This window comes from Astatotilapia calliptera, chromosome 16, assembly GCF_964374335.1.
Source record: "Astatotilapia calliptera chromosome 16, fAstCal68.1, whole genome shotgun sequence".
NCBI lineage: Eukaryota > Metazoa > Chordata > Actinopteri > Cichliformes > Cichlidae > Astatotilapia > Astatotilapia calliptera.
This window is the reverse complement of record NC_137437.1, coordinates 12,709,280-12,718,600: the sequence shown is the minus strand read 5'-3', so window position 1 is coordinate 12,718,600 and position 9,321 is coordinate 12,709,280. Positions and strand designations below refer to the sequence as shown.

At 40.5% G+C, this 9,321-nt stretch overlaps 1 protein-coding gene across 2 annotated transcripts in view; it reads left to right on the top strand.

The window, feature by feature from the left end:
* znf385b (zinc finger protein 385B) overlaps positions 1-9,321 on the top strand; it is a 61,350-nt gene that overhangs the window by 9 nt on the left and 52,020 nt on the right. For both annotated transcript variants that reach the window (XM_080290398.1, XM_080290396.1), the window contains exon 1: positions 1-242. This exon is cut by the window's left edge and continues 9 nt beyond it. The gene's annotated coding sequence lies outside the window, so the exon portion shown is untranslated. The remainder of the gene's footprint in view (positions 243-9,321) is intronic.

Genomic DNA, 9,321 nt, shown 5'->3' with positions numbered 1-9,321 from the left:
AGAGCGCGCGGCACTCCGCTGCTCCCACAGAGTTGATCAGTGTCCGGATACCTGATGGATGAATGGGATGGACGATCGATGACCGATCAGTTAAACCGCACGCGGGCACTCACAGAGCGGAGACTCGGATCGGTTAAGTATTGATTATCAGTGAATGGTCCGGAGCTGACAGCGCGAGCGGAGTTGTGCGCTTCAAACCAAGCAGGACTCTACTTTCTTTATCCATCCATCCTCGTCCTCCGGTAAGTCACCTTCCACCTGCTTCTTTCTCTCGTCCCATTCATTCACCTGCTCACGTGTCTTTGCTTTTCTCTTCTTTCCTTTGATAAATGAAGCTTATGAAAACCACGCAGCAGCACGAGCGTTTAAATATAATAGTTTTCCCGTTTACATACATCTCATTTACATTTTTGGCCAGTTTCTCTTATACTGCCCCAAATGATTAGACTGAGCATACATTCATTTACTCTACACCATGTAGGGCACTGAAAGTCTCATATTAAAGAAATTGTAAATGCAGAGACATGACCCCTAAGAGTGTGTGGCAATGCCAATTTTATTTATATAGCACATTTCATTGCAAGCAAACTCAATATGGTTCGGTTACATGTCACAAATTGATATCACCGACGCATTGATAGTTGCTGAGGTTTCTGTTTTTGAGTTACATTATAAATATGCTGGAAGATGGAGAGAAACGCATCTCTTTCAATCACCCAGAGTCCTCAGGTGACACCTTCACTTGCCTTATTTCACAGTCATACCTTTAAATTATTCACTTTAACTGAGAAAACGCCACAAGTAGTCATATTTTAAAACTTGGTGATATGGTGAAAAATTCTTCAGAGTCACCAAAGATAATCACCTATGTCTTGATTAATTACATCAATCAATCAATCAATCAAATTGTTTTTGAATTTTTGCAGAAGTTATTAAAAGAAATAACAATAACTCACATTTGCCCTCCGGTGCAATGTACTTGAGTAAAATACCCACCAACACTGCACAACCTACACAATAAAAGTCCAATAAATGGACCGCAGCAGTGAGCAAAAGGATAATGTTTTTAACTCTCACGAGGTAAAAGTAAAATTTAAATAGGCGGGTATTATACTTCAGAATTATACAGAGGTGTACACTTACTCACCAGACACTTTCAGAACTGCCTTAATTCTTCACAGCACAGATTCAACAAGGTGCTGGAAATGTTCCTATCGATGAGACAGAATCACACAGTTGCCCATCTATCATGAAAAATTGTTCCAAAAAGGTGCCAGACTGAGATCTGGTGACTGTGGAGGCTTTTTGAGTGAATTGATTGTCATGTTATAAAAATCATTTTGAAATGATTTGAGCTTTGTGACATACACATTATGCTTCAGTGTGCCATTACTCCACCAGCAGCCTGAACCGCTGATACAAGGCAGAGGGAATCCATGCTTTCATTTATTTATGGCAAATTAAGAGCCTACCATCCAAACGTTGCAGCACGACATTTTTCAGATCTTCAGTTTTGAGCCTGTGTGAATTGTAGCCTCAGTCTTCTGTTCTTAGCGGACAGGAGTGGCACTGAGGTGTGGTCTTCTGCTGCTGCCCTTCTGTTTCAGAACTCATTGTGTTGTGCATTTAGAGATGCTCTTCTGCACACCTTGGTTGTAACGAGTGGTTATTTGAGTTACTGTTGCCTTCCTATCAGTGTTACCGCAGATACCTGACAGTCTTTAGTAGTAGCAGTATATTAACTAGGTTAAATAGAAAATGCTTTCAAAGCAGTAGTGACTTTTCAAATTGAGTTTGTACATGGAAAAAAGGAAATAATGAATATCATACACTGGTTTGGGGCAGTGATGGTGAGGAGAGGACCCAAGCATCGGACAAAAAAGAAAGAAAAAGAAACAGGACACATGAAAAAACAAACTCTCTAAGTAAAACAGGAAGTAACTAAAGGACGGTTAACTAACAGTGAAACATGATGATAGGGGATCATAGGAGAGTGCACAAGGAAGGCTCATTAACAAAATAACACAAGTAATGAATAAGAACTCAAGGAAAGCCCAGGGACTACACCACAGCAAGTCAAGAAGATGAAAATCAGCCCGATTCATTTATGGAATTTTAAGCATTTTTAAAAACTGTAGTTAAATATAAATGCTGTTCAGTATAATTTTAAAGTCAGGACTAAAGGAGAGAGAGAATAGAGCATATTCATGCTTGTTACTAACACAACACACACACACACACACACACACACACACACACACACACACACACACACACACACACACACACACAGAGTCCAAATTGTCCAGCGTTGTCCTGTCTCACTCTCGCTTTGTCATGGAGATGTTAATTTTCACATAGATGACAGTGTGATGTAAGTGTGTGTGTGTCTGTGTGTGTCTGTGCTGGGTTTACACTGTAAAATAATTAACACGGTGAGCCCTGGAGTTTTAAGGACTCAGTGTGTGTTTGGGGTTGCAGGAATGTTATAGAGTTAATTACTCTAATATTGATTCCCTGATCAGCTGGACTGTTGCTGCTCTGACAGAAACAGACTTGGAAACTGAATTTGCCCTGAGATGCCTAATCCTTTCCTTTCCTTTCCTTTCCTTTCCTTTCCTTTCCTTTCCTTTCCTTTCCTTTCCTTTCCTTTCCTTTCCTTTCCTTGTGTCTCAGTTTTTCTTGGATGTTCTTTGTGACCTGGAAACCTTTTTTCCCCATTGTTCAGCAGTGTTAAGTGAGCAGAGCATCCATCCTTATATTGTTTTCCTTCCTTCCCTCATTCCCTGCTCTGTGACTGCTACTCTCTGCTTTCTGGTTTGACCTTCAATGTCTCTCCGTCCTCTCTGTGTCTAATTAACACCAATCAACTTAACTAAAGCAGAAGCCTTCTTTTAAAGACATTAAGGGGATGCTGAAAGTCAAAGAGAGAGCACGAAAACATTCACAGTGAGCATAAAAACCCCCAAGGAAAAGAGAACCAGAAAAACGGGACATATGTGAGTAGAGTATATGAATGCTAACAGTTTGATCAAGGGAATAATAAATAATGTTGGTAAAATGAAGCACTGGTTATTACCCTGTTGTTGTGTGTGCTGGACCATTTTAACTTAGCAAACGTCTGTTAGATATATAAACTTCATGACATTTCAGCAGAGTGCTAAGATAACATTTGTGTGAAAATTGAGGGTAGCATGCTGGTGGATGCTGGTGCGCTTTTGTGGTTAGCACTATCACTTAACAACGAGAGGGTTGGTTCAAACCTCCTGGTTGATGCTTCTCTGTGGATTTCTTTAGGTACTCTAGCTTTGTCCCACTGTGGGTCGTGTTATGCTAATTGGTGATTCAGTGTGGTTGTGGGAGTGTGTGAATATTTGTCTCTGTGCTGACCCCCAGTAACTTGGATTGGATTTAATCAAGTTGTTTGGTATATCTCCAAAAGTTGATTCTGTTCATCTGGACGTAGCGTTTTCAGTGGGAGAAACGTTTCGTCACTCATCCAAGTGACTTCTTCAGTCTTAGCTGACTGCAGGTTTCCCCAATCTTATTGTAAGATGGTGACATCTTGGGCTGGGAGGTCAGTTCCTTCATCATAATTATGCAGATTCTCATGACCATTGATCAACAACCACTGATCAATGGCCATGAGTACCATTCACAGAGAGTTGGGGAATGGCTGCAATCACAGCATTGTAAGATGGTGACAGATGCATCCCAGTCACGGAAGCGTTGGAGGTAGTTCGTGAGAGATTACAGGATGACCCCAACTTCAGCAACAGGACCACTCTCAGCATCGACCAAGTGTGTTTGCTTTTGGAACTGTCTTCATTCCACCTACTTCACATACAAGGGTCAGTTCTATAGTCAGAAACATGGGTGTGCCGTGGGCTCCCCAGTTTCACACATCGTGGCCAATTTGTATATGGAAGAAGTGGAAAAGAGGGCTTTGCTATCCTACCCTGGAACACCACCAAGCCATTGGTTCAGATATGTGGATGACACCTGGGTGAAAATCAAATTTCAGAATGTACCACATTTCACGGATCACATTAACTCGGTGGACCGACACATCAAATTCACCAGGTAGGATATGAAAAGTGGCAGGTTAGCCTTCTTAGACTGTGAGGTTTACATCAGGAATGGGGGACATCTAAAAGCTGACGTGTACCGTAAACCTACGCATACGGATCAGTATTTAAGGTTTGACTCTCATCATCCACTGGAGCACAAACTGGGTGTCATCAGGACGTGATCCCATATGTGTCAGGAGTATCGGAGTAGTTGAGACGCATTTTTTTCTAAACACCGGGTCTCTGTGGCTTTTAAACCCCAAAACACGCTGCGCCAACAATTGGTGCACCCAAGGATCAGGTCCCCCGACACAAACAGAGTAACATAGTGTACGCTGTTAAGTGCCAGGAGGATTGCCAGGATTTATACATCGGGGAAACCAAACAACCTCTGGCGAAGCGGATGGCACAACACAGAAGAGCTACCTCGTCAGGCCAGGACTCTGCAGTCTATTTACACCTACAGGCCAGTGGACACTCTTTCAATGATGAGGATGTACGCATCTTGGACAGGGAGGAACGCTGGTTTGAGCGCGGAGTCAAGGAGGCCATTTATGTGAAAAGGGAAAGACCATCTCTGAATCGAGGAGGGACCCTAAGGGTACATCTGTCACCATCTTACAATAAGATTGGGGAAACCTGCAGTCAGCTGAGACTGAAGAAGTCACTTGGATGAGTGACGAAACGTTTCTCCCACAAAACACTACGTCCAGATGAACAGAATCAACTTTTAGAGATTTACTTATCTGGATGATTGAGCATGCATCAAGACGTTGTTTGGTATATTTTTAAAGTTTAAAGTTTAATTAGCTAAAAGACTAGCTGCTATAAACATCTTAAAATACAGTCATGTGAAACAGAACGTTTTCTCAATACTCTGGGCAGTCCTGGGAAAAACTAAGTACATCCTTATTGATCCCATATGCCTTGAGAGGAAGTACCAGTCAGAGAGTTTCTGGTCCTACCAGAAGTGACATCCCAGCAAATTCCGCCCAAGTAAAGATTATACAACGCTCAGAGAAATTGCAAAAAACCCAAAAGTTAGCATTTTGCCAGAGGGCTGCCAGAAGATGGGGCACCTTGCAGCCATTTCATCGACCATAAACTCCACTACATAACAAAGAGTCAAATGTGTGGCCATGTGTCCGACAGCTAAAGCTCGGCCAAAACTGGGTCACGCAACACAACAATGATCCCTGGCACATCGCAAATCCACAACAAAATGGCTGAAAAAGAAAAGAATCAAGTTCAAGTTATTGTTGCTAATGGTGTTATATGAGTCATAAGGTGTGCTTAGTCTTCTACAGGATTGTATCGAGTCCATTTCCAAAGTTAATGAGATGACAGTTCTGTCTGATAACCAATGATGAGAGCTGTTTCTGTGGCTGACAACACCATGCAGAATACTGAGTTAATAGGTACGATGTTCAGGTGGCGGTGGACAGACAAACTGGCAAATGTTCATGTTGGCTGTCTGACCTTTATCCTTGGGACTAAACCCAAGATACTCTCAAACAGATGAAGAGGCATATGTCTTTAAAAAAATGTAGACTGTATTAAGCTGCTGAAGGGTCATCAGGATGGGCTGTTAACCATCAGACTGCCTGGATTGTTGGTTTCTTTTGTCCAGTTGTACAGTAAATGTAGATTTATCCTACTGTAAGACACACACTTCTCCTCCACACAAATCAATTTTTACCTATTTATAGAGCATGACTACATTACTAAACACTGCGTTTGTGTGTCCGTCTGCCAGGACTCCAGCAGTGGGCAGATTGAGAAGCAGCATGTTGTTACGTCAGGACAGATTAGTTTAGAAACCTGCAGAGAGCGCACACACACGCACGCACATAGTGATGTAAGCACAAACTGTTCTTTCTATACAAAATCTATTGTAGTTTTATTCTATGTGTGTGTATATGTGTGTGTGTGTGTGTGTGTGTGTGTGTTGATTGGCAGCAGACAGGTGTAATGTCCTCACTGTAACAACGTACTCTTTTTTTCAGTTAGAGCAGAGATTTGACATCAATATTTAATCAAGATCACATTACGTGTGGATTCATTATTTAATATGAGGTGGGGATGAAACTGTTGCTGAGAATGTCAGTATCCCCCTCTATATCATATTAAATCGAAGCCTGCAGCCAGCCAGCTTACCTTAATAGATAAAAACAGCTGGCCTAACATCCTAAATCCGCTAACCAACATCTGAAAACTTGTGAACATGTAATTCTGTCTTTATTCTATACAGCAGCAAAAACAACATGACATAATGTCACATGTCAGAGTAGCTGGAGATTGCAGTGTTTATGACAAGCTAAGCTAACCATTTTCAACCATAGACACTATAAGTGGCCACCCAGTGATTTGTGAAATCAAATAATAAGCCTCAACTCTAAATATTTAAAACTTAAAAATTAGTTTAGTGTTGTACATAGGCGGTATACAAAGTGGAAGTAGCTACCATGAAGTCATCCACTTATTTGTGAGGTCCCATTTCGAAGTCTCGAGATGAGGTTTTTTACCGTTGCCATCTTGATGTTTTGAAACCACATTTGATGAGAAAAGAACGGACAAGAGTGTGAAATCACAGTTCACCATAAATAAACTTACACAATGGACTTTTGTATTATTTTTGAGTACAATAAAACTGGTCATTTGTCACAAGGGGTCACTACAGCGTATAGCTTTGTGTGTTTGATTTAATTTAATGCCAGATGTTCTTCTTGATTCAGTTGTTAGGGGACTTTAATCTTTTTCTTAGTATGACCTAAAATGAGTGACTGAGCCAATAGAAAATGTTTTACAGAGATCAGTTGGAGGGCTGTTTATCCGCTGTCTTCTATAGAACTATAAGTGTTTTTTACAACCACAGTTATCGCCCCTGTGATTATTAAAAACATTACAGGTTTAATGCACATCCGCCTTAAAAGCCTTGTCTTTAATATACGGACGTTATGTCTCTCAGAGGCTGAGAGATGAGCTCACCCTGGATAATCTTACTCTAATGAGCTTTGTTACAAAAAATTACAGGTTTCCTTTCTAGATATTTGCCCAAGTATACAACCCAACATGTCAGTATCCAGAGTTGGAACCAGGATGGGGAATTGCAGTCTCACATGTCTCTCTGTATTTTTCGCCTTCTTCCCCCACAAACCTCATTCCTATAGACATCATGTTCAGCAATAAAAAAAATGTAAGTATAAAAAATCATGAAGAAAGAAAAATATAAGATATTAGTTTAAAGGAATCAGCACCACTTGGTCATATTTACTGTCAGAAGTATAGGCTGAGGAGGAGGAGTGGCAGCATTATTTCCTTCTAGCTTAATAATCAACTATAGGCACAAACAGAGTTCCAATTAATTTGAAAGCCTTTCTCTTACCAGTATCCACCCTAATTGGAAAAGTCAAAAAACTGTTTTAGCTGTTGTTATTTATCATCTAACTGAGCCTTGCTTAGAAACTCTTTATGATTTCACAGACTTTTTCTCTGATTTAGTGCTCAGTTCAGACGTGATCATTCTAATCTTTCCCCTCACACCCATTTGATTGTGGCAGATGGCTGTCCTTTCCTAAGCTTGGTTCGGGTGCAGGTATCTTCTTGTTAAAATTTAGTTTTTGCTCACCGCTGTTACCAAGAACTAGCTCCTTGATTTTTTGGGGTTTCTAAGTTATTGAGTCTTTACCGTACAATATAAAGCACCTTTATGTAACTGTTGTGAACTGAGTAATACACTGTATAATAAAATTGAATTTAATTATTTAATTTTAGCCTTAATTCAGAATGATCTGAAATTAGTAATTGAGACCATAAAGTCATCAGGAAAATATTTAATGAGGTCACAGAAGAAGGGAGCTGAGGGCTGTTTTCCCTTTGATAGAGCTGGAAGTTTTTTCATAATCACATTAGTTGTCCCCTGCTGGCCCATTCTTCCAGATTTGCTGAGTTTCTTTTTTTTTAGACAGAGAAGCTATATTTTGTAGCTAATCTTGTAACAAAAACACACCAGAGTAGCATTCTCTCAACTCACAGCAAGAAAGGCACTTCCAAAATGTCAGATTATTCCTTTAAATAAATGTAGCTGCATCAGTGCAGTCATGACATTACTGCTGATACAACTGAAATAAGACTCAGAGTAAGTAGTGTTCGCTTGGTAGTTTTGATAAGCGAATGTTTCAGATAATGCTGAAGCACATACACATTGTTTGCCCTGACAACAGTGTGAAGCAGTCCTACTGTGTTGACCCTCGCATGCGGTGTTCTGTGACTTTAGCAGTGACTACGAGGGTATGTGGAGTAGTTAGCTACATGCTTCCTACAGTGCATAGCACTAACAGCTAGCCACCTCATTACTCCCATTCTGTCTGCTGTGATTTATGGCGTTACCTGTGTATGTGTGTGTGTTTGCAGCTGCTTCCAGGTTGTTTCAGGAAGTTTTAATTAAATTTCTGTCATGTGACAAAAAGTAAATGTTGACAGTAATGAAATGTGATTGGGTGATTATTATCAGAAACACAATTGACACATACACAATTGTGTATATGTGTCACTGTGTAAAAAGAACGGAAGCGTATGAAGAAAAAGTTGGCTGTACATGTGGGTGCGTGTTTGAAAGGAAAAAGTGTGTGCATGTAAATAGGATGGCAGTGATGAAGTGTTTCCGTGCGACTCATGTCTCTGAGGTATCACAAACGCACAAACACACACACACACACAAACACACTGAGATTTTGAAGGTCACACTGCACAATACACTCTCACACGCTGTGTCATCAGTTGAGAGACTGTGGAAAGTTGTCAGGAGTTCCACCTGTCAGACAGACACTCGGACCACGTCCGCACTAATCCAGCTGGTTCTGATTTTTGTGCTCTGAAACAGCTGAAACAATAAGAAAAACATATTATCTTTTGGTCTGGGTTGGTCAGGGGCAATGTGCAGGATGGAAGACCTTGTTTGTAAGCTGAATATCAAAGAAAAGACTGCAAGAATGGCTTTTGCATACACAAAATCATAAAATCTAATGTATAGTCCTCTAAAATAGGGTAACATATTGTATCATTGTTTCCTGTGCAATTCTGACAATCCTTTTATGGAAGGATTATTCATTGAACTGCTTATAAGCTCAGAGACATCCAGAGGACACTTCAGGAAGTCACTGTCCTTGAGGCGGTCGGGCATATAATGTTTTGTAAAATGACAAAATGCAGGTGGTGAAAAGATATTGATGGATACTCATATGTCATCTCT